The 27,132-nt window shown below is 41.1% G+C and overlaps 1 protein-coding gene across 1 annotated transcript in view; it reads right to left on the bottom strand.

The window, feature by feature from the left end:
- Positions 1–27,132, bottom strand: part of LOC131673221 (nitric oxide synthase-like) — a 1,857,253-nt gene that overhangs the window by 1,186,258 nt on the left and 643,863 nt on the right. The window lies entirely within an intron of this gene.

Below are 27,132 nucleotides of genomic sequence, written 5' to 3'. Positions count from 1 at the left end.
GGCGTTGTGAAAGTCCCTAGTGCTTTCATTCTCGTTTTGGTAGTGTACATAATTTATTTAAATGTATATTAAAATGTTATTTAAATAGTTATTGGGTTATTGGGTCAATTATTAAAAATTACTAATTATTTTTAAAAAATTTAAAATGGAGAGAAAGGCATTGGGCTAATTTAAAACAATGAAGAGACATCGGAGAACCGAACCCGTGTACTCTAGATCTACAGGCTAGTGCTGTACCACTGGAGCCATTGCCACATGTATTTTAGAGAGTCCTTATTCTGTATATTAACTACACATTTGGTATGGCCCAAGCGTGCGGAGGAGGGGAGCACGTGCTCTTTCTAGCTCTGGCAAAGTGTGGCTTGGTGATGAGCGATGCTAGGAAACGGGTGCTCTCTCTTTCTGGTTCTCACTCTGACTCTCTCTAACGCTTCGGCTTAGCGTGACATGGAATCATTTTTTTTCGTAAATGAGATATTTTGGTTCTCTCTCCGTATAAAGAGGCTATACTTAGTTGAATCTTTGTCGAACGACGTGTTATCCTAGTTATTTTTGAGAAATCTTTTTTTCCAAAATTATATCATTTGCAGTTTTAGATTATATCTTTACAGTCGATACGCGCTCCACCGACCCCCCAGACTATATTTTCTTGATTTTTACTGTGATATAAATGATGATTTAAATTTAAGACTTAACTCTTCCAATCGCGAGCATCTCATTTCAGTTTCAATATCTACAATTTTTCGATAATTGAAAAATTAATTAAATTCAAACTAAGATTATTATTATTATTATTATTATTATTAAGTTAATTTGCAAATTATTCAAACTTAATTTTCAGGAATAATTCAGTAAATAGTTTCGAGCACCAAGGGTAACGTGAGTATACCTATTTTAAAGACTCAGCAAGCATAGCGTAAGTATATCTGTAATGTGACTATATTACAGATGTCGGTAGAGAGAGAAAGAGAGAGAAATAAATACACATATACTTTGTATGGCAATTTTCTTTATACATTAGATTACTTTCAGTTTTATCGAATAAATTTTTTTTGAAGAAGAAACTATATATCAAATTAATTTGGTGATGTTACCACTAATTAGAGTATGCTGTATAATTGATCATATAAAATCAATCAATCGGTGGCAGTATTGTCAAGAAAAGTCTAGTCTCATTTCAAACTTGAAACGTACGTCGACAGAAGCGCTTTTGATAGATTCATTTTATTTCGAACAATCTATTACGATTAATAGAACTTTCTCAATGAAATCCTGTTTATTAAGCAAAGGTTTATTTACTTTTCTATAATATAAGATTTAAAAATGAGCAAATTTGTTATATTGTAAAGTACTGCATATTAGTTCAGATCAATGTTTATATTATGCTTCCTATATGGATTGAAAGTTGAAAAATAATTTTACATCACTGATGTTACAGTGAAAGATTTTAATCTATAGTACTAAGAAATATCGTGAAGGCCCCATGGTTCGTAGCAAATGATATTATCTGCAACGACCTACAGATACCATAAATAAAAAAAAAAAATAAAAACGTTTTACAAAAAATATAACACCAGACAGCAAAATCACCCAAACGTGCCTGTTGGCGAGCTTCTCAAGATAAGGATCACCACTAGTAGAGTAAAGAAACATAGTATGATTGATATTCAATAAAACCAAAATTTATATAAATATTTTAACACATAAATAGAAAGTCATAAATTATATCTGCAAGTTAAAAAAAAAGAATAACATTCACTGGATATTACGATTCAATATGTGTTAATTTTCGTAATAGCAAGCTCATTTACTTATAGTCTACTTTGTTAGAATTGTAAATAAACATAGAGGAATTAAAAAAAATTTCAATATTTTAATTTATACAACACAAATTGAGCTTCCTTTGTTCAGAATATCGCGATTGTTTAAAAAAGCGTTATATGCAATTTTTAGTTAAGAATACATTAAGATACGTTTCCCCATGTATTTCTCCATAAGAAGCAAAAAAATTATATTGATTTTCATTAAAAATATTTAACGCTTCATTAAAATTAAGCGATACTTTGAACAAATGAAATTTATTATGGGCTGCAAATATTGTTATATTGAAAATAATACGAATCGGTTCGTACTTAAATGTTGTAAGCGAAAATGTTATTAAAATGGCGTCCGCCGCGAAATGCCGTTTAACCGGATTGTTCAAGGTGAGGCCTGTTTCGGCCAACGAAGGCCCATATACAGAACAGCTTTAGACCAAAGTGAGGCTTGGTTCGGCTGGTAAGGGCCCATGTGTAAAACAGTCTTTGTTTCCGAAGACACAACGATTTGAGTTTTTTTCAAATTTCTGATTTAGACATGACGTTTCTTTGTTCTGAAAAAGATAAAAAGACAAAAAGGTGTTGCTGCTCTCAATATCTTGCGTCTTCTTTTCCCCAACGTTAAACGTTTACGAATTAGATTAAGTAACATAATATTGTAAATTAGAGATAAAAAGCAGTAGAAATGGTGGCCAAACCTCGTTAGTTAGGAGAAGATCGGTCGATTTCCTAGTATCTCTGTCTCTCTTCTTGTCTTGAAGTTCGAAATAACGAGTATGAGCGCAAAGGCGTCTTCATGGCCGCGAAATCACCAGCTCCGAGAGTTTGTCTCTTGGAGGCTATAAGATCTCATGAGAAGCTCAACTTCTAGGTTGGATGTTGAACGTCGCCTGATTCGGCAGAGACAGTTGATAAGCTGCTTTTAGGTATGTAGGCTGCAGGACGAGAAAGCAGAGAGAGACCCTGACATGAATCACTTTCATATTTTTTCTTTTTAATATTAAGACCTCAAATTTGGTACAGATATTTGAAATGTCAATAAATAGAGTTATGTTTTAAACAAATTTAGATTTTCAAAAGTTTGTGACATAGTTTTGTTCATCAAAGTTACACGGTTCGCAATTTTTGAGGTTTTACTTTTTTATGAATAAAAAAAGTATATATCCAATTTTTGCTAAATTATAAAAAAGTATACACTCTGAAGAATAGCTTTGAATTTTTCCCTTCAATTTGTCTATATACTCTTATTGAAATCGAGATAAACGCAAGTAACACATTTTTCCATGGGCAGCCGCAGTTGATCACCCTTACAGCCAAGAGATCGTCCTTACGCGGTTGTTCTTTGAAGTTCATATTGCTTGTACGTTGCCAGTTCAACAACTTATGAGTTGATAAGCTATAAAAAAGTTGTTTGTATATTTTTAGTTTCATTAAGATTTCGTCTTCTAAAGTGGTATAATTATTCATCGTCAAAGAAAGAGGAGTCAGCCACCGCGCGACTTGGGCTAGTCTCTGCTAATTTTTACTGGGTTCATTCTCGGTAAAGAAAGCCGGAGCTGACTTTCACAGGCCGACGTTCGCTCTGGTTGAGGAGGATGATTCAAATAATCGGACACTTTAATTAACTTATATTACATATGGCGATCTCATTTATTGAGACCCTTTTCACAAATGTTCGTTACAAAATTTACTCGCTCGATTTACTGAGCTCGCGCCTAACTACCCTTCTTCTCTCTTAATTTCTAAGCCTCGCATCACCGCGCGCCCACTTCTCTCGCCGTCAAAATCGCTCTCTCTCTCTCTCTCTCTCTCTCTCTCTTGCTCTTCTCGCTCTCACTCGCACTCACGGTGACACCTCGCCGATCGTCGCGCTTCTCTCTCCAGATCCTGCAACGACACAAGTATGTAGTCGGTATATAGCGTATACTTGGTCGCTGTGTTCATGCGAGGAGAGTGCCACACACAGGGCCAGCAAACATCACTATAGCCCTGTCACAGCCCCCGCTAAGCCGCGGAAGCCGCAGGCATCCGTGGGTTATTCATCGCAACCCTCCTCGCTCGAACACAGGATCAGCGAAAAAACAACTTGAAACTATAGTACAAAATCAAAATCATAAAATAAACATCAATAACTCAGCTCACCAATATTACCAAAATAAATAAAAATAAATAAACATAAATAAACATAACATACATAAAACGAAAGAGAAAGTAAACTAAAATAAAATAAAATATAATAAAATAAAATAAAATCCTTTTAAAGTGAACAGATTTGGTACCTCAGCCTTCTTATGCTTTATCTCGAGCTGCGCCCTTGCCAATCGCCCTGGCAGCGAGCTCACATACCTGGCGTTGGATAATGGTCACTTCTTCCCGTTGCTCTGGCGGCAAACATGCTAACTCTACTAAAATTGCCGCTACCGGATCGCGGTTCACACCTTTCCCCGTTACAATCTGTCGTTGCAGATGCGTTATCTCAAGCTGACTTTGGTCAGCGTTTTGAGGCTATGCCCGCGATCTCGTTACCCCCGGCCTCCGATGCTCTCGCCTGCTGGTTTTCCCTACGACGACAAACTTTAGCACCCGCTCTTGGTGACGGTATGCGTTTCCCATAGGGGAACACACGGTACCTGTCCTTTCCACGACCTATGTTGTACGGTTTAGTCGGTCTTTCAGCAGCTTGATGCGATGACATCGCATCAACCCCGCTTTCACCTAACTGTCGCATCGGTTGCGGCTCGTCAGCTTTGGCTGAAACAGCTACCCGTATATCCACGCCTTCTGCCTCAACGTCCATAGCCACCGGCGCCTTCTGCATCGCAGGTACCGAGTCCAGCGAACTCACCATGCTCGGTGACTGTGAGACAGGCGGAACAAGCTGCGTTTCTCGCTGCTTCTCCTCCTGCGCCTCCTCAAGTTCGACTTGAACCACTCCGTTGTCCTGTGCTAACGGATCAACACCCCGTGAACGATGGCTCATAGTTGAAGTTCGGCGTTTTCTGGTTCTTACGACGTCTTCTCGACGTCCCATACCTAGCCACATCTTCCTCCTCCCAAAGTTCTCGTAAGTACTTCGGTGGGACTCCGTCCGTGCTTGCGCGCCACGTCGCGCTTACCGGCGGCAATATACGACGTCGCGAACGCTCCGATGCAGACGATGAATCCGGTGCGCTAAAGCGTAAAGGACGCTCCGGCAGCAGGTCCTCCGGCTTAATCAGTTCATTCACGATAGGGCTAAACCTGTGAATTAACTCCTGTCGTCACTCCGAAGTTCACACACCCCAACAGAGTTCAGTTATCAATAGCGGCGAAACAGCCTTGCTATTGTCCCATTCGTTCGACAAGCTTGTCCACGAAGTAGATGGTTATACATCCACCTGCAACCAACTCCCAGTAGGCTCAGACATCGCTACCTGATTCTCGAATCCTCGTCTCGGTGACGGTTTTACTGCGCCCACCAGCAAATCGCGTGACAATTCGGCGGCCCCTGCCCTCGCTTCAGCGGCCGCAGCAGCAGCGGCAACAATCGCGCTCCGACCGGATGGGAGAGTAGCAACACGGAGCGTACGTCGCTCCGTGCGCCTTTCGAATGGTCTCGCTACTGTTACATTCACAGCCCTATCCACGATTACCCCGACTTCGGCGCCCCTCTCGGGAACAGAACCGGCGTTCTCGCCTTAATTCCGCCCCGTAGCCGCGCTCGCGCCGACTAGGTCGCTCGCACCCTCTGTTACGATAGGCAGCCCTAACGACGATGCTGGCCTGCCTCCACCACTCCTGGCATCTCAACGTACTCGCCAGAGATACCTGTCATTTATTCCATCACCACTACCTCTCCTGTAATAATCCATACATGTATTAGCATTGCTACCTCATCCGACGTCCAGTCCGATGACCAGATGATCACGGTTCTATCCTCTCTTGTCTCATCCCTGAAAATAAAAATAAAAGAAACGAAATAGACAATACGAACATCACTCTCACACGGACACCACACAACAGAAACATCACTCTCGGCTATTACCTTTCCTCGTACTTCGAGGAAGCACGTATCTTTTAAGTTCCGATACATGAGCCATTGGTACCAGCTTGTTGTTATTCGTGGTCAACATGTAAATTCCCGGAGAAACTACTCGCAAAATCTTGTACGGACCGGTATATCGCGGATCCAGTTTTGAATTTTTCGTCTCGCATCACTCGAGCTCGGTGTTCTAACGGTACCACTCAGTGCCAACACTGCTCACGATTTGTAACCGGATCAATTAATCTATCAGACGAGAATATATACAACATTTCGTCCTCCACTTGCCAATTCCGAAATTTATCCGGTCTCACAAGTACGTCCTTAATGCGCTGTAAGTAGTCGGGATCCTTGATAGTCGCGAATGCCGCTACCTCTTCGCCGTCTTCATACGCGCGCGATAACGCGTCCGGCGTATGATGCAAGCGACCTTTCGTGTACACGATTTTAAAATCGTACTGTTGGAGTTCCAGAACCGAACGCGCCAACCGACCTGTAGGCTCCTTCTTATTGCGTAGCCAAGTAAGTGCCGTATAATCCGTGATCACCACGAAACGCACTTCCTCAATATAAGAGCGGAACTTTTTAATCCCCATTATTACAGCCGCGCATTCCAACTCCAACACAGTATAATTGCGCTCGTGTACATTCAACATTCTACTCGCGTATCATATAGGATGCTCAAACCCATCCACGTCCTTCTGAATTTAGACACGCACCTAACGCATATGACGATGCATCGCAATGAATAAAGAAAGTCTTCGGCAAAACCGGCGCCTCCGTCAGCGCTTTCTTTAACTTCTTGAAAGCTTCAGTTTGCTTCTGCCTCCAGTACCAGCTTTCGCTCTTGCGCGTGAGCTTCGTGAGCGGTACTTTTATCTCGCTCTCGGGCTCAATAAATCGCGCGCACCAGCCGCACATATCGAGGAAACGTCGCAACTGTTTAACATTTCTGAGTTGAGGAAAGTCAACCATCGGCTTGATACGATCTGCGTCAGGTGGCAGCCCTTGACTATCCAATCGATATCCCAAAAAGTCACCTCAGAGCACCCGAATTCGCATTTCTTCACGTTTATTTCGAGTTCCGCATCTACTAGCTTCTGCAGAGCTCACTCGAGCCAAACCAGATGCTCATTGAAAGTCTCGGTTACCACTATTACGTCGTCTAAATATTTAAAAATATATGGCTTGAATTCCGGTTCGAAAAGCGTGTCCATCAGACGCATGAACGTCGCCGGAGCATTTACTAATCCGAAGGTCATATAATTACATTCGAATAAGCCTAATCCCGGGACCGTAAATGCTGTATACTTCTTGCTCTCCGCGCTTAACGGTACTTACAAGTACGCGTTCTACAGGTCGATCTTAGAAATATAATGCACCCCACGCAGTCGATCGAGAACTAGGTCAATACTCGGCATCGAATATGCATCTGTTTTCGTCGTCTTATTCACCGACATCAAATCTATACATATTCAATTCGTGCCGTCCTGTTTCCTAACAATAACCGGCGCACTTCTCCAATCGCTTGTCGATTTCCAGATTAGCCCCGATTCTAGCCATTTCTTTGTCTCGCTTCGCATGAACTCCATCACCTGTGGCGAATATCGCCTTAAGGGAGTTTTTACCGGACGCGCGCTCTGCAAATCAATCTCATGCTGAATTAAATGTGTACGCGCAGGTGACTTCTCGGGAACCACCGCCGCACAAGGCGTTCGACTAATTCGCGCTCCGATGGTCGCAGTTCAGAGAGTCCCGCGACCTCGGCTCTAACGCGAACACGTGCGAGCCCAGGTTCGCTCGGGAACTCCACTCTTTCGCGCTTCAGCTCCGCGAACCAGTGTTACGGGCAATTCTCTATGTGCCATCGTCCATTCGCGTGATCTGTGCCAATACCGAACTCCTGGATGAAATCAATCCCGATTATGATGTCGTATTGCACTGGCACATCTACGACTCGCGCTACAATTATTCGTGACACTCCGTCGATCTCAATCCTGAGTCGGAGTTTTCCCACGATCCCGGTTCTCACTCCCGGAAACCCAAACAACGCGAAGTCGCACGACTCAATCCTGTCCGCAAAGTCGCAGCGTACACGCGGGCCCACGATAGTCACCATCACTTCTGAATCATACAGCGCACTATATGGCTTCCCCGCGATATAAAATACCAACAACTCGCGATTCTCTAACGCGTCCACCTTTGGTTCGCCCACGTAAACATAAGCACAAAGACGCGAGAAACCTACGCCGATCTCCGATGAGTCGACTCGCTTCTCGCTCACCAGGCTACCCGCCAAATCTTTTCGCGGCGACTCGCATCCTGCGCCATCCGACGCTCCCAAAACCGATGCGATCGGTGTCACCCTAACTACTACCTTGCCGCTCAGCACCATAAACTCCCTGGACGAGGTGACGGATTGCGACGACATCTCGTCTACACCGTCAATTTCGTTAGATTTTGAGTTTCCAGCCTGCTGAAGCGATCTCGCAGTCCGAGTCTGTTCCGGAACCTGCCGCGCACGCGCCGCATCCCCCTCTGAACCTCTTGAAGATCACGCGGTCTTTGCAGTTTCCATCGAGTTCCTGTCAGGCTGATCCACCCCGCGCATTCTCGTCGATTCGTCTCTCGACCTATGCCCGAGCGTCGGACTCCCTTGAACGTTTCCTCGATTTCGCTCCGGTTCACGTGCATCCAGCATTTCCCCTGACTCCAACACTCGCTTTCCTCGCTCGCGCCCGGGACCTGCTTCACGCATTCTTGCCTGTCGTTTGTTGAATTCGATCCAGTCGAACTCTTTCCTCGAACTTTCCTTGATTCTATCTTTCGCACACTCGCGTTGCATCGAGGCCTCTGATTTTGCGTTCTCCGCGCCCAAGCTAGCTTCATTTCGCTCAACATGCTGTTAAAACTCTGCGAACTTGCTATAGAACGACCTCATGATCGCGACTTTTGCACCGTTGGGCACCCTATTACGCGCGACTACGCGGAATCCGTCTGGCAACTGGATCCCGCTTTCAAATTTTATCAGAACCTTCAGCCACACCTGGCATTGCGGACACGTTTCCAACGTCTCATTTTACTTGCCGCAGTCTTGGCATGTCAACCTTGTTCTACTTCCTTGTGAACACCGATTCGCGTAATAACCTAGCTGTTGGCATTTGTAGCAGCGCACTGGGTTCTTTCCTCGGTTGCGACTCGCACTTTGGTTAGAAACCCCTCTGTCACTCGCGTCTCCAGCCCCCGACTCCGAGCCTGCATCATTCATAACAGCGTCGGTTGCAAGTTCTCCGGGCTTGGGCACTCGGTCTTCCGATGCCCCAGTCCCCCGCATTTGTGGCATACACCCTGAAAGGTCACGAGAGCTGCAGTGTTCCTCGCAGCAGGGCTCGCGTTTCCCCTGGGCGCGCCCTTCTGCGATTGAGCTAGCTGAGATAACACGGCTACCCTATCCCTCGACAGCTCTCTCGATGAGTCCGTGGCCTCTCGTTAAGCTACATCTTCACCATCCTAATTGCGGCTCGTGCTTGCCGATTTTGTTGCCGATTTATTTTTATTTCTTTGGCGGTCCTTTCTATTCTCATTCCCGACCACATAGACCCCCCCCCGCGAAGTACGCGCGACTGCTAGTCTTCACCATTCCTTTTGACGAATCTCCGCGGTAAGCAACCTCTGGCATCAACGACTCTTGCGGCGCTGGCGGCGGGCGATAGCGATTTTCAATGTCGCGTTTGCACTCGAATCTCTCCCCGTAAACGCGAAGGTCTTTGAGCGTTTGAACCTTTTTCGCCCTGATATAATTGCGTTATTTCGGATATAAATTATTTTTAATGAGCTCACGCTGCCTGCGTTCCGAAAGCTTCGGTTCTAACCTATTCGCAACATACAAGAAGGCCGTGAGAAATTCTCCTAATGGCTCATTGTCGCCTTGTGTTCGGCGGCGCAGCGCGTCGTTAACGTCCACGCGCGATCGACGCGGATAAAACTGGCGCTGGAACTCATCTTTGAACTCCTGTAATGTATCACAGCTCGGGCAATTCGTTTCCCACCATAACGCCATTTCCGCGCTAGTAAACGACAATATTAGCGCCAACAATATCTCCGCATCAATAAATCTATAAAATGATTGTATTTCGTGCAATCGCCTCAAAAATTGCTCCGCCTTCAGTCCACCCTTCTTCGAGAATGATAAAGACCAGGTTCTTACCGTCGTAACTGCTTGTCGCTCATTAATAAATCGGCCCCTCAGTTTACTCGCGCGCTCCTAAGCCGACGCGCTCTCCTGCCACGTTTCGTCGTCGTCGAGTGCCGAATCATAGTCCGTGTCCTTAGTCTCTATCTCTTCAGGCTCTCTACTGGCTTCACGCTTGTCTAACCGCGTACCCGCGGCAACATCAGCGCGCTTTCGATCATACCGTATTTTCCAGTGTATAAGACGCACCTTTTTACCGTCAAACCTGACTCCAAAACCAGCCTGCGTCTTATACACCGAATGTAAGACATCCCAAATCCACTAACCTAACTAAAACGTGCGCCTGAATAGTAGCAATTAGACAACCCTCACTAACTATGAATATCTTTCAAAACTAGCCAATGACAGAGTGATTACTTATTTAATAGGTAAGTTCTTTATTATTTCAATAATATATAGTAAACGTACTTTATGTCTGAGGATGATAAAAAATACCTATTACCTATATGCCACTTGGGATCAAAAAACGTCGTATAATATACTAGATAATTAATACGAGATTTTTTATAAAAACGGTATTTTTGTTGCATCGTTTATTTCAATATAATTTTGAAAGTGTTTATTGAAGTAAGAGACTGACTTGAATTCCAATATGAGCGAAACTAACAAACGGAAATCGTACACAGCGGGCTACAAATTGAATGTGATCAAATTTGCTGAAGAACATGGCAATAGAACTGCCGAAGATCATTTCGGCCCACCACCGAAGGGAAAAAACTAGGGAAAAAAGGCTTTGGCATTCGCAGAAGAGTAATTTGATTAAAATGCATAAATCAAAGCATGCGCAATGTGGTAAAAAAGCAAGTGGCTTATATTAGAGGATGAAGTTAAACAATGGATTGAAGATAATCGTTCCAAAGGCTTAGCTGTTTCAACGAAAATGATACGCATACATACACAAAAAGTAGCTTTAAAAAGTAAAATAAATGATTTTAAAGGAAGTCCTTCATGATGTCACCGCTACATGAAACGCAATGGTTTAGCTATACGAGTGAAAACAAAAATTTGTCAAAAAATGCCAAAATAGTACGAAGACAAAATTCTCTCTTTTCACCGGAATATAATTCACCGTAGACAAGCAATGAGTTTTGAAATCGGACAGAAAGCAAATATGGATGAAACACCTATGAACTTCGATGTTCCGTCAACTAAAAGTGTTTCGAAAAAAGGACAAAAAACGATTACGATAAAGACAAGTGGTCATGAACAATTCCACTACACCGTGGTTCTTGCTTGCTGTGCTGATGATGTGAAGCTACTTCCAATGATCATTTTTAAACGTAAAACTATGCCTAAGGATAAAATACCGACAGGTGTAATAGTGCATGTATACCCAAAAGGATGGATGGATGAAGGTGGTAAGAAAATTTGGATACATAAAGTCTGGTGTAGAAGACAAGGCGGCTTCTTGAAGAAAAAAGCACTTCTGGTTCTTGATCAATTTCGGTCTCATTTGTTAGATTCTGTAAGATAAAAATTTCATCAAAAAAACAACAAAAATAAATAAAACACAACAAAATCAAAAATAAATACAAAAAAACAACAAAAAATATTTAAATAATGCAAAAAAAACTTTAAAAAACAACAAAAAATATTTAAATAATGCAAAAAAAACTTTAAAAAACAACAAAAATCGAAAAAAAAATAAAAAAACAATAAAAAACAAAAAAAATCGAAAATGTCTCTTTTGATTGTCGACCTCCCCGTGGTAAGAGATATGCAACGGCAATGTATCTAATCATCGTCGGCTAACAGATATCAATATTTTTTTATCATCCCGTAATTAACTTTAATTCACAAAAAGACGTGCTTTATTACAATTAAACGAATTTTTTTCCTGAAAACTAAATTTTTATCAAAATTTTCATTTTTTCTCAAAATGTGCCTTCAAATTTTGGTGTGCGTCTTATACACCGGTGCGTCGTATACACCAGAAAATACGGTAATTCATCTCAATAGGTCGGTACTTCGCCCCCGACTGCGCGCCATCACGCACCGGCGTGCTTGTACTTTTCGGGCCGTGCGCTGTTGCTACCTGCGATATGCTCTCGTGTCCGCCCCGACTCTCGGCATTATTCGCCTTAGATGTTGCCGAGGTCAACCATGCCGGCCAAAACGTTCTCACCGCGCGCTGCCACATCAATGGCTCCTGACCGTGAAAACTTGTCGGTCGTCGCTCCGCGCGCGCTCGCACAATCTCTGTTTACGTATTCGCAATACCCAGAACTGGCGCTCAGTACAGAACGATACCAACTCGCTCTTTGATCCCTTCCGCGCACCTCCTCATGTGCCGCCGCACCATCCATGGCGCGAACTCGCGCCTCAGATGACAGCGCATATGTTCGGCGCGTGCCGTCACTCGGCTCTTGTCGAGCGCTTACCGCTGCGTTTACCTCCGCCTCGAAATCTTCCAGCAGCAATCCGATCCGTGCCGCTGATGTGATTCTCGCGTCAACGGTGGTCGAAATTTCGCCCGACAGAAAATCGTCAGCTCTCACAGGTGGCGCCGATTTATGATGCACGCTATATAAAAATGCGCGAAATGCCCTATCTTGCAGGATCTCGGACGTACCGTCCGTAACTAATCCGTTCGACGTCATCCATATCAGCAATTCCTGAATTTGCATTGACTGAATGTGCTCCCATACTGACTTCACCACGGGAATTTTCATAACTCACCTTCTAAACGTTTCTGCCCGCGGCTGCGTTTCTGTAGCTTTTCGATGCTTGGGCGATCTCGTGACAGACATCGTATTTCACGCGACCCCGCGCGGTAAACAAACAGGCACCAAAACAGACCCAAGCTTTCCCTGGCCTATTTCACCTTCAACAGGCCTAAGCGCGTTTGTCCTCTTTGTTTTCGAGAACAGTCAGCGTGCACAAGCCGGAATGCCTATGGTGCGAGTACGCAGTACAAAGACCTCACTCAGCCCCTAAACACGCCTAATCTTGAGCTCTCGCTTAACAACAATCTAAATAGCCGAGAATGATCATTGTGATTCTCGCAACTTTCAAATTCACAAACACAAAGTCCAAGCGTACAAATTTCAAATAGACAAAACACCCAGCTCGAGTAATCGCAATCTGCGCAATAACAGCACACTCAAATTTACAGCGTAATCGCTTAATTACAACACCGTGATACTCGCCTCAGCCCGTTTTACTAGCTCCGGGCTTCCGCGTAACTCGAGCCAAATGTGTTGACGATACAATAATGACGAAAAATGAAAATGTCACATTCAACTAAAATTTCCCTTTTCCCATTTATTTCTACGGCTCTCGCTCGCCACTCCGCGAATTCGCCGAAAAACACTGATCGGCCGAGATACCACACTGTTCGAAACTTATCACGAAGGGAATTCTCGCGATCACCTCTTTCCAACCAGAACAAAGCGATGCGAACAACGAAACTTGCCGAGATTAAACAAGTGATGCCATGCAAGAGGGGTCAGCCACCGCGCGCTTTGGGTTGGTCTCTGCTAATTTTTACTGGGTTCATTCGCGGTAAAGAAAGCCGGCGCTGACTTTCACAGGTCGACGTTCGCTCTGGTTCGGGAGTGTGATTCAAATAATCGGACACTTTAATTAACTTATATTACAGATGGCGATCTTATTTATTGAGGCCCTTTTCACAAATGTTCGTTACAAAATTTAATTCGCCGTGGCGAGCGCTCTCGCTCAGCCTTTCGCGACCAGCTTTCGTGGGATCACCCGAGCGAAATCGCTCAGCTTGCGCGATAAATTACGCTTGATAAACTGGAATCTGTAAACGAGCGAGAGTTGGCGCGAGAGAGAATAATTTGGTGTTTGACCCACCGGATTTTGACGGTCCGTCGGTAGAGAGGCGACGCCGGCGAAAGCGGAGACCCGCTGGAAACGGCGCCCTGGCGACGATAGAAGTTGCCACAGGAATGGCCGCAGCACGGCTTACTCCGTGGTCGACGAATGGTCGGTGCGGGAACGGGCTCTGCTTCCAAAATAGCTTTCCTCACTGGCAAGCTAATAGCTAATAGCTGTCGCACTTGTAGCAATGGTTCCTCTGCAGTAGGAACGCTGTCCAGGACAATCTTCTCTAGGCGGCCCTAATTACTCGAGAGCTCGCGCCTAACGGCCCTTCTTCTCTCTTAATTTCTAAGCCTCGCGCCGCCGCGCTCCCACTTCTCTCGCCGTCAAAAATCAGTCAAAATCGCTCTCTCTCTCTCTCGCTCTTGTCGCTCTCACTGGCACTCACGGCGACACCTCGCCGATCGTCGCGCTCCTCTCTCCAGATCTTGCAACGACACAAGTATGTAGTCACTATATAGCGTATACTTGGTCGCTGCGTTCATGCGAGGTGAGTGCCGCACACAAGGCCAACGAACATCTGGATCAAGATGATCGGCGAAGTTTTCTATTCGTAGAATCAATTCATCAGTGTTCTGAGGTACCTTGCCATGGTAAACTTTCTCCTTCGATGATCCCCACAAAAAAACTCGCATGAATTACAATCTGGGGATCTTACAGGTCTTTCAATTAGATCATTACGACCAATCCAGCGTCCAGGATATGTCTGTACCCAATTCCCATGGTTCCAATTATGAAATTCATAAATTAGGTATTATGTTTATAGGTTATGCATTATGTATGCAAATAGCGTGCGAGAGTCTATGTGTGTGAGATCAAATATTCAGCATGCGTATCCTGCTTGCTTCTGTATGTGTTGCGTGCGTGCTTATGCGTGTATTGCATGTGTATTTTATATATTGCGTATGAGTATTACGTGTGTGAATGTGAACGTGTATTGCGTATGTGTGTGTTCATGTATGGGTGTGTTACATGTATGTGTGTGAGCGTTGTGTAAACTAAGTTTTATCTGATCGAGATGATTCCGAACATTCACAGCAAAATGTGCTGGTGCTCCATTATGCATGAAGATCATGTTCTGCTGCTCTTGCGTCAAGTGATTGTTCAGTAAGCCCAGGAGATCATTTTGAAGAAAATGTAAATAATTTTCTCTTTTTCCTCCTTAGACAGATTGTTTTGACGGCCGAGCGTGTGCACGTGAGAGAACGCAAATTAGTCAGGTCAAGACAAAGAAAGCAGAGGATGACGAGCAGGTCAAAGCACGGAGAGGACTTCCAACGACCCTTGCATCGTAGAATCCATCCGAGCCTGCCACAAGCGTGCCAGCAGTTCCTGCAGTATTTCCTACAGCGGAATTAGCAGCATTTCCTGCCAGCAGGTTCAACAGCAATTTCTGCCAGCAACACTAGCAACGATTCCTGCCGGCAGCCTTCATCAGGTCAGGTCGCCTCTCTCTCTCTCTTTCTCTCTATTCGCAAGTGCGCGACGCGTCGGCGAAATACTCGCGATCTTCGGCAAGCACGGCAAATTTCACGATTAGAACGAATCCCTCCTTTGGAACCCTCTCAAATCATTGTACCGTGCCCCGTGCGATTGTCCGCAAGAGCGCAGGTACGCGGCCGTTGAGGACGATGCGTGAACTCGCGTCATCGCTCTTTTATTGTTAAACGTAGAGAATAACGGATTTGTTAACGGTTATCGGGAGTGATTATTGTGTACGCCTGCCATTCCTTTCCTCTCAAACCGAAGCCCAAAACGCCAAATTAGTGACGAGGCCCATTGTCACCGTTCAGAGTAGCGAAACACCCTCCCTTACCATCCCCTTTAAAAACAATTTGTGATACGGTGCTTGGGCACGAGCCCTTGTATAGCTCGGGAGAATTACCATTCCGCAAAACGCGTTAGATTTTAATCATAAGTCTCATAACTTGTATAGATTATAATGCCAAAAAGCTTGTACAGCGCTACGATTCTTTAAAAATAAAAAAGATTACAGTTAAGGAAACTGTCTAGGAACCCTAAATTTTATTCAAGTAAATTGAGTTTGAAATTTTTTCGAAAAATTGAGTTTTTCCCGCCAATTTTCAATATTTTTTTATTCTGTATGGCGCATTCGAAAGAGTATAAGAAATACAGTAAAATAAGCTATAAATAACACATTAAGTAAAAAAATTAGAAAATATAGAGCATTTTTTTAAATTTTAATATTTGATTTTTAGAAAATTTATTTTTTAACCACTTTTTTAAAATGCTCGTAAAAAATGATGTAGAGGTCTAATCGAAAAAAAAAAAAAAAATACGTGTCGGCTTATTTTTGAAGTAGAATAACATACTCCACAGCCGAGTCAATTGGAGATATCATTGCCGTAGGCCTGCCCGATCTGAAATGGATCCAGTCTTTACTCGATCGACTGTGTTAAATTGCGTTTACTTTTCTACCATTCATTTAATTTGTAATGTAATTTCCTGCGTTCGCTTCATCAATCAGTTCTTTCATTTCATTTTTGCGTATAAACTATTTACTTATTTTTGCGTTTTAATCATTTTAACAAATCATTATTGTGCGGCGTTTTTCCAACCTCCTGGAAACGGTCTCTCATCACCCCTCTTGCCAAATTACCTTCGCACGCTCTTTTATCGGACATCAGACCGATAGCAAGGTTATCTGAGGTATCAAAGGTGCTTGAGAGGCTCGTTCATTCACAACTCTCGTCTTATCTGGACCGCCACAAACTGCGTGATCCACGGTAGGCCGGATTCGTGAGGTTTCACAGCACTCAAACTGCACTCCTGGGCGTCCTGGATGACATCCGTAGGGCCATTGAGGAGCGTAAAATTACCTTCCTCTTCCTGCTGGATTTTTCCAAGACTTTCGACGTTATCCCCCATAGTCATCTGATGGTTAATCTCTATCTCTATCTCTATCTCTATCTTTATCTCTATCTCTATCTCTGCTTTTATTGTATCAAATAAATAAATCTATATTATGGTATTTTATTTATTACTTCTATTTTAAAATTAATACAAAATATTACATTTATATAAAAATTTCAACAATAATATTATAAAATACGTTTTTTTCAATTTATCTTTTTCATATTTCCAACAATTTGAACTGAGCAAGTCGGCTTCATACTGTGGGCTGAGCTGATATTATAGTTATTTTTCTTCTAATCGTTTCAATACTCTCATGATCATCATTATCTTAGGAATATTTTCTTTCCTTCTAACAAAAAAAAAGTAAAATATCAATTTCAATTTATAAATGTAGAAATAACTTTTATTTATTTTCAACACTTACCATAACTGACAAATGAAGCTACATGCTAACTTGAAATGATTCCACTGAAGTTTCCACTTTTTAAGATCATGAGGATTATGATGTTAATGACGAATATGATGAAAACTTCTTACCCTTCACCAGCACCTTACTTTTTGTAAGCGATGGCTTTGTTTGCGCTTTGAGAAGAATAGTTTCATCTTCGCGGCCACATCTCTTCAATTGAAAATCTCTCTTCAAATTGGCGCTTCAATTTTTGAAGAGAAAAGTCAAAATTGACGGTCCTGCTTGCAGGAAAGACTCAGCCCTCGCTATGGCCTCTTTCCGAACCTTTTGTTTACATGGTTCCGTTTTATTTTTTGCCCTAAAATATCATGCTCTGCCTTTTTTAGTTCCACTTTCCTCTTTCGCTCTAAGCGCATAGCTTCTTAATTTTTCAGCAGAGCCTCCGTGCGTTTTTGCTAATACATCTGAATCCTTATGCAATTATTTATAACATTTTCTAGTTGATAAGTGACTTATTGCGTTATCTATCTAGCAGTAATCGATTCTTAAATCCACTGAAAAAAGAAAGAAATTAATTATTAATTTTTACACTATGTTATGTGATGACCAAAATTATTGTAAATTAGGACACTTAGTAACATTTATTTTTATCTTATTTTCTATTAATGTGTACTATATTAATTTAAACTATATAGTACAGAGTATAAAAGTGTTTAAAAATAATCAAAATAAATCATTTATTATATTATGGCGTGAATTAAATTAAGAAGATACTGTAAATTTTCGAAACTGCAGCAAGGAAAAGATTGATTATGGTTTAAAAACAACAAAGTCAACCTTCATAGTGACGAAGACGTTGCTTTGCGACAATAAAGATGATGAGGTAAGCGCACGTGTTTTAGTTAGGCTGGCGACTACTCAAAACAAAAAGGGACAGTGTACGTATTCTAATTCCCTTCTTTTCATTATTACAAATTTTATTATTTAAGAAAACTATAAGGGAATCAAGACAGTATGTTACGGATAATACCTAGGTAAAGTGCCGCTTGCTTTCGGGAATTAGGTGACCGTGTGCGTGTTTGATTTTCAATTCGTCACGTATTTGATTCGCCGGGGTGTATGGATCTATCGCCGCCGCGTATCAAATTTCAGACCTAACCGCGCTGATCATTCTCTATTCCGACCGTCAGTGTATTCTGACCAGAGAATAAAGGGAAAGTAAAAAGTAATTGTTTGTCCATTTTTTTACTTCATTTACCGATTCCTCCTTGCATACTGAATTTATTTTCAGTCGCAGATGGATTTGTAGTGAAAGTCTATCTGAATAGTCCCTACGTTAGGTAACCGCGTGCACCATGTTTACCGAACTCTCTATCAGAGACGAAGAATTGCTTCTCGAGCTGTCGGAATTCCAAGAACGTTGAAAGGACAGAAAGCTACCTATTGATCAGCGAAGCGTTCTAGAGAGAAGTCTACGGCAAGCGACAACCATTTGCTCACTCTGCGCAGTTACACAGTGGGCAGACCGATCTACGCACCAATTTCCGACTTTTATTCTTGATGATCGTCGTAACGTAGTAACGGCAATCTCGTGCCCTTACAACGTAGTTGAGGAGACAAGTCACTTGAGGCCTTGTGGCGGAGGTACTTCGCGTATGCGGCTTAAACTTCCCAAAATTCCCCTCCACTTATGTATGTATGTATGTATGTATATATATATATATGCACTCGTATCATTAAACCATTTTTTATACCATGAATACACTGCAGCATCAACGATTGTAAAGTTAATTATTAAATATAATTTACTTGTCATTATCTATTGTTAATTCTGTATCCTTTTGTTATATCCACTATCGATATCGTAGAACACTATGTCATCTGCCGCTATATTATCTATTGCATATACTGATTCTGTAACCAACTTTAATTCATATGCTAATCACAATTTAATCCAATGATTTTCCATGAATCAGTGTCCTAATTTAAATTAAGTTAGCTAGGGAAGGGTTAGGCAGCGCGAGTATAAAAGAAGGGTTTCACTGCTCGATACTCTCTCACTATTCGACTCTTGTCTCCTTACCTGTCTTTGTACTACAATGCTTCCGAACTCTTGTCAATTTAAGTATTAAAGATCTCTTTAATACTCTGTTCTAAATTTGAAACGACTTAGTGTAAGCTGTAATTTTCATTTCTTACTTTGATTGAGGAGTGTAACTGAATCACCTGCTACCTTTTATTTAACTTTTACCCTTTAAATTAACCCACGTTTCGAGTGAATTAGTCTTAAACAGAGACCAACAGAAATTTTTTTTCTATAGGAGAAATCTCCCTTGATGTTGAAAACACGAAAGAAAACGAAAGACGAGCGCGTTGTAAAGCGATTGAGAAAAACTCAACGCCAACATTTAGAGCACGAACTCATTAGGAGCGCTCTTTTGAAAGTTGCGTGTGCAACAGTCTCGAGACATACGCGCGGAAAGACGCGGTTCTTGAGGACCACCGATAAATTTTAGTTGTAATACGAACAGTAGATTTTAAGAAATAGGCAAAAGACTCAATATAATTTAGCGAACTTTAGGTTAAGGATTCACGTAAACCGGCGAGCGCTTTAAAAAGTTTTCCGTTCAATTGATTGAAAGCCTTCGTAGATTGCGAAACAAAATATGATGATGCGACGAATCTTGACTGTGCCGGCTCGTTCTTTTTCTCTCTCACAACTCTACTTCTGCCCGTAGATGTGCACGAGCATATTATAGCGTTATCATAGCCATGACACTCACTTTTAGCTTCGAGGAGTCAAATCCTTGAAAGTTATAGACCTCAAGAGGGAGGTGATTCACCCAGGCATTGCAGGTCACATGGAACGGAAAGAAATAGCACATGGCTAACCTGTGGACCGGTCGGGTGGCAGAGAGAGAGAGAGAGAGAGAGAGAGAGAGAGAGAGAGAGAGAGAGAGAGAGAGAAAGAGAGGAAAACGGCAATGTTAAGAAAGAGAAAGAAAATGGGGGAGGGCAAGACTACGTGATGTTAGGATCCGAAGCGGGGCGAGGCCTGCTGAAAATTGATGGCGGCCGTGGTCGTGAGACCCCCCGTGTTTTGGGCGTCTAGAAAATGAGCCAGTACTGATCAGACTACGAACGGACAATTTTTTCTATCCTGTTCAGCCTCACTCCAAATACTTGATATTCTTAATAAATACAGATATTATATATTTTATATTACATATTAAAAATACAATTAAAAATGAGCTATTAATAACTAACGATTAAATAAATAACCATTTTAAATGAACAATATACATATAACATAGCAAGCAAAATGCAAAAAGTATGTTATAGAGATTAATAACTTAAATTCTAATACAAAAGTATGGCAACCACAATAGAATTTTGTGTCTTCTGTGTAAGGTTCTTAAACTTTAGTCACATGTTCTTTTTCATAATACAAATGTTTTGAGACTAATCTCACCATGTTAGTATAATTCTTCCCTAAGTTATACGAGGTGTGTTCAAAAAGTAAGGTGACTTCAAATTTCACGGGCAACGTACTTTCGATTATCGATTTTTTTGTTTTGTTATGTTGGTACACTCTTCCCGAACATCTGTACCAAGTTTGAAGTGTATAGCATTTTTTGTTTGATTGTGAGAGGCGTAAAGGTTATAAGTGTTTTGCGTGCTCGGCGATTTCTTGCTATCGAAAAATATGGATCAAAGGATTTGCATCAAATTTTGTATAAAAAATAAAGTAAAGTGCTCCGAAACACTTGAAATGTTGACGGTGGCATACGGTGAAATTGTTCTGAGTAAAAAAATGTTTACAAGTGGTACAAACTCTTCCAAGATGGCCGAGAAGATGCCAATGACGAGCCTCGCTCTGGACGCCCAAGTACGTCAACAACTGATGAAAACGTTCAAGCAGTGAAGAAAATTGTTCTGGAAAATCGTCGAATCACTATCAGAGAAGTTGCTGAGGATGTTGGTATATCGCTTGGCTCGTGCCATAAAATTTTTTCTAACGTTTTGGGCATGAGACGTGTGTCAGCGAAGTTTGTTCCGAAATTGCTAAATTTTGACCAAAAGAACCGTCGCATGAGCATCGCTCAAGAACTGTTGAATGACGTCAACGACGACCCAGATTTACTCAAAAGGGTCATATCTGGTGACGAATCATGGGTATATGGTTATGATATCGAAACCAAAGTCCAATCGTCCCAATGGAAGAGGCCAGATGAGCCAAGACCGAAAAAAGCACGCCAAGTTCGATCAAATGTCAAAGTTTTGCTCACTGTTTTCTTCAATTACCATGGCGTGGTGCATCAGGAGTTCTTACCATATGGACGTACGGTCAATAAACAGTATTATCTTGAAGTTATGTGCCGTTTGCGAGAAGCAATACGAAGAAAACGCCCAGAATTGTGGAAAAACAATTCATGGCTTTTGCATCACGATAATGCCCCTGCTCACTCATCTTTGCTTATGAGAGATTTTTTGGCCAAAAACAACACCACAATCATGCCTCAGCTACCATATTCACCGGATTTGACCCCATGTGACTTTTTCTTGTTCCCAAAACTAAAGAGACATGAAAGGACGGAGATTTGCAACGATTGAAGAGATAAAGACTGCATCGCTGGAATAGCTCAAGGCTATACCGAAAAGTGCTTATGAGAAGTGCTTTGAGGATTGGAAAAACCGTTGGCATAAGTGTATTGTATCTGAGGGGGATTACTTTGAAGGGGACAACATAAATATTGATAATAAATAAATATTTTTTCTTAAAAATACAAAGTCACCTTACTTTTTGAACACACCTCGTATTTATGTAAATTTGTTTACCTCTTCTTTCATTGCAAATGTTCCATATGCATTGTGTCCTATCTTGTCTCAAGTTGTCGTTCAAAGGCTCATTTTCTTTGATAAATCAAGCCTCATAGATGTTATAATACTTGCTTTATTGAAGGAAATGAGCTCTCGAGCAACTATTTTGATCAAAGTCCTATGGGTATAGAACATTTTAAAATAAGGTTTAAAAATAGTTTAATATGTTTATAAAATGAGTTTAGAAAACTAGGAAAAATTTATCAAAGGATCAAAATGTTTGTTTTAACATAAAGAATAACATGTAAAGTTTCAAAATCATAGGTCAAAAAACAAAGAAATTAGAATTTTTACTAAAATCTGACCTTAAAAATATGTTGGACTGGACGTGAGCTAAAACCAAAAATGAAATACTAATGGAATACATAAAAAATTATTTGTGTTGCTATTCTAGTTAAAAAAATGATATATTATATAGATATACAAATTTATCCTTTTATTAAGGGAACATAATCAATTCTTATTACAAAAAGCATGAACATCCAAAAAACGTTTCTTCAATATTTCCTACCTCGTTGTAAGGAGTGTTTTTTTTTTAAATTGGATATATTTTTCTCTTTCTTTGTAGACTTATTATATTCCATGTGTTATTATGAAGCTATTTTATTTCAAATTTCAAATGAGTATGCTTCAGTTCATGAAATCTTATTTAAATATTTTAGTTTGCAACTACAGTCGAACCTCTGCTACTGCACCCTCCGCAACTGCCCGACCTCTGCCACTGCCCGTTACCTAGCCTCTCTAACTGCCCGATTTATGACTCGAGCGCAGTGTCGTACGCTCTCGGTCGCTTACCTGGCACCTGCCGGCGGCGCACTTTTATGAGTCTGGCGCCGACGCGTCGGTCTTATATCTTGCATATCTCCAAGTACAAGATGACTCCTTGTAATTTGTGACTTATGATTTACACTCCTTGTAATTTATGACTCTTGTAATTTGTGGGGGGGATATGTACCTAAATTTGTAACATTTTCTCCGGGCCCCCCTCGAGACCAGCGCGGCACGCCACTCAATGCCCGTACCTGACGGAGCGCTCTTATTGGCTAACGCCAGAGAGTCCGTAGCGGGCAGTGGCGGAGGGCACCAACTCCCGAGAGCGTGCAGTAGCAGAGGTCCGACTGTACGACTAATAAATAAAGGACTTTATTGAATGCCAAATATCAGGTGAGACATCATGATTTTTAAGTTATTAAATGGAATTTATATTGATAATCACATGAAAAACTATAATATATCTTTACAGTAATCTGAGTATTATAATTCACACTATGCTATATAGCTATACGCTGCGGGTCATCTACTTTGGGCCCCCTACCGTAAAATTAGTCAAAACGTTAAAGTTCAATATCTCTGGTAAAAATTAACATACGCGTTTGGAAGGTCTTGGAAAGGGCGCCGTCGGGCGACTCTGTAGGTACATTTTTAGCAGAGACATTAAACTTTGAGGTTTTGACTAATTTTGCAGCGGGGGCCCAAAGTAGGTGATCGGCAGTGTATATATACAAAGAAGACAAGACTAGAAACTACTCAAACTCCTAAGATATATTCCATTCTATTGGTAATTCAGTCTAACAAAGGTTATCACCAGAGCAATGCTACAATCACTAACGATATCGCCATCATTTCATCAAGTTTGTAGATTTAATTCTTCGTTTCTCTCACCAACTTTGAACTGTCATCTCTCTGCGACCAAAGCACATAGAAACTTGTTTGAAAAACGAAAATGAAACTCTTCAATTCTATTATTCGATAGAAAACTTACTTGGGCCTTTCATGATCACAACATATCAAACAAATTCGGAAAATCGATAAAAAAGTACGTTTCCATAGATTTTTAAGTAAGAAAAAGCTCTATGGAGGTAAGAAAATATTTGTTTTCTTCGAAATCATTACTAGAACCTTTGCTTTCAATTACACTACTAAATTAAATTTACTGGTGGTTCCTAGAAAGCAATATATAAAAATGAGGAGCGTAGAAGTATACAAATTTTGAAAAAATGAAAAAAAAAGCTTATATCGTCGAGTGAAACATGTTAACAGCTTTTTAGTTTAGTTTTTATGGTTGCTTTCTTTGTCCAATGATGGGAGCCGATATTTAAGCATTTTGGAAAATGACGTGTAACGTTGGGGTCACTCTCAGATACACTTGGAGTAAGCGTAAACTCAGGGTTGCTCTGATTTGGCTATCGTATAACACATAAACCGAAACGAGCAATATTTTTGCGTGAAGAAAAGTGTATGCAAGCGCGGTATGTAATAACCAAATGTTATTATGAACACACCAGACTCTCGCTTAATATATTCTTAAGGGATTTTAATAAAAATTCACCAGACTCTCGCATAATGAATTTCCAAAGAAGGGACTACTTAAAGAAAGAAAAGGACAGCCGAATATAAGGTTTTACTTACTTTTTTATTTTATTCGATTGCTTGATACTTAGGCTGCGCCTCTCTGCTCTTCGACCCCCCCCCCTCTCTCTCTCTCTCTCTCTCTCTATTCTGGATGCACTTGGCTGAGTTGTTGTTTGAGTTTTTGGCACTACACTGCACTACCAGTTCTTCTCAAAAAATTTTCTATCCTTCTTTGTTTCCTCCAGCACTCCGATCCCACAGTCTTGTACAGAGCTTTTTATAAGCAGTGTGAGGTTGGGTGGAAATCCCTTTCCTCAGGCCCATGAAATGATAACGACCAAGTTTTGTATTGGTGGAAAATTTTCTAATCATATCTAGGATTTCTTTATTGGTCTGTGGGCGTGAATTTTGACTATCAAAGCTTGACTATCAAATAATATAAATATGTAGGCTTATTGACGTCTAGATTCTTATGAGTCTCGCCATATATGTTTGACCATTCCTACTATAACCCATAAAACCTTGTTTTAATAAAAATAACATCGAAAATGATTGCATTAATCACCTTAAAATTAACTATGATTCGCATTCGTGATAGACGTAGTCAACTTAAGATAAAAGGGTAGATAGTAAGCATAGCCGCTTTCTCTCAATCTGTCTGTTTCTCTCTCTCTCTCCCTCTTCCAGATTTTAGGGGCTTCAAGTATAATTATCTCTCCTTGATCGAAAGAGAACCAAAATATCTGCTCTACAAAAGAGAATGGTCCGAAGCCACACTAAGCTAGAGAGAACACCGCTTCCCTTTTCTGCGTGCTCTGCCGTATACCAAATATATAGCTAATATGCAACATAAAAATTCTCCGAAGTACCTGTAGCAGTTGCTCTTGTGATAGAACATGGGCCTGCGGACTCGGAGTAAGCAGATTCAATTCCCCGTCATGTTCCTTCATTTTTTTATATTAGCCCAATATCTTTCGGTCCATTGAAATTTGTAATTCAACATTATAAATAATTATTAATATTTAATAACTAATTAAATAAAATATTACTATGTATTTTAATAAATTAATTACATTAACTAAAAGAAACAGAAAGTACTAGGTTCCTTATTTTTGCGGGAAGTTATCCAACCAGAAAACTAGATATATCATTCAAAAGCTTGTTTACAAAGCTATAAAATCCATGTGTGAAAAAAGTTTTTTACCAGATACGAGGTTTGTTCAAAAAGTATCGCGAATTTTGTATGTTTTCAAAAATTATTTATTTATTCATGAATATCTATTTTATCTACTTCAAAGTGATCCTCCTCGGATATAACGTTTTTTCCATTCCTCGAAGCACTTAATAAAATCATTTTTTGTGATCTTGTTCAGCTCCTCATTCGATGCCATATTTATCGCCTCAATCGTGGTGTAGCATCGTCCTTTCATGGGCCTCTTCAGTTTTGGGAACAGGAAAAAGTCACAGAGGGCCAGGTTTGGGGAATATGGTGGCTGCGGCACCATTACTGTGTTGTTTTTGGCCAAATATTCGCGCACAAGCAACGATGTGTGAGCAAGGGCGTTATCATGGTGTAAAAGCCAGTTTTTGTTCTTCCACAAATTCGGACGATTCTGGTGGATTGCTTCGCCCAAATTGCGCATAACTTGCAGGTAATATTCCTTATTGACCGTACTATCATGTGCCAAGAACTCATGATACACCGCGCCCCTGTAATTGAAGAAAACTGTGAGCATAACCTTCATGTTCGACCGAACTTGGCGCGCTTTTTTCAATCTTGGCTCGTGCGTCAGCTTCCATTGGGATGATTGAGCTTTGGTTTCCACATCATAACCATAAACTCATGATTCATCACCAGTTATGATCCTCTGGAGCACTGTAACGTTCGAGTCTATCTCACGTTATCAAAACAATAGTTCGGACTCTTTCTATTGAATTCGCAATCGCGTCTCCGAGAAAAGCAAGAAGTTGACAGCGTGTAATCTAAATGATATATAAAAATCTTTCGAGTAGCAAACCCAAGGCTTTCTAACTCGATGAATTGTCTTGAAATGCAATTGAGCGTGATCGCATCTATCGGGGAGAGGCCCGACAGCGTCGCAACCACTACTCAACTTAATTTCTCAACAGTAATTGTATTTGAGGTAGGAAGATATCTAAGGCTACTTTTTTCTCATGAGAGAGATAGTCTCATGAGTTGAGCGCTTAGATATCTATAGGATAGGAGTTAGCAGGCTAACCACCGAATAAGAAATTTATCTCAGGAAATTGCTGAGGCTTTATTTCTCTAACAGTGCTCGTGCTGCTAAGCAAAGTAGGATAGTGAATCCTCTTGCCGCAGCGACGAGCGAATTTATACTTGCGGAATGGGCTCCTTTCTAGGCTTGGTAGCCCCTACAACGCTATTTTCGAAATTGATACAAACTTTGCACATGTTTTGACGCAAAATGGCTCGATCGAAATTGCAATTTTATGATTTAAAAAATCAAATATGAAATAACGAATTTTTTAACATAAATCGCTTCTCGAGGAAAAATCGCCTTTTAAAGTTATAAGTTATACAATTCAATAATCAAATTACGCTAATTTTACAATAAATTTACGGAAAATTTTTACATGAAAAAATAGCTTGTAATTAGCGGAACGTTATTCAAGTTAAAAATGATTAATGTAGCTATCT

Source organism: Phymastichus coffea, unplaced genomic scaffold (genome assembly GCF_024137745.1).
Source record: "Phymastichus coffea isolate CEN01 unplaced genomic scaffold, Cenicafe_Pcof_1.1 PCOF00013, whole genome shotgun sequence".
Lineage (NCBI taxonomy): Eukaryota > Metazoa > Arthropoda > Insecta > Hymenoptera > Eulophidae > Phymastichus > Phymastichus coffea.
This window is presented reverse-complemented; position numbering and strand designations above follow the sequence as displayed.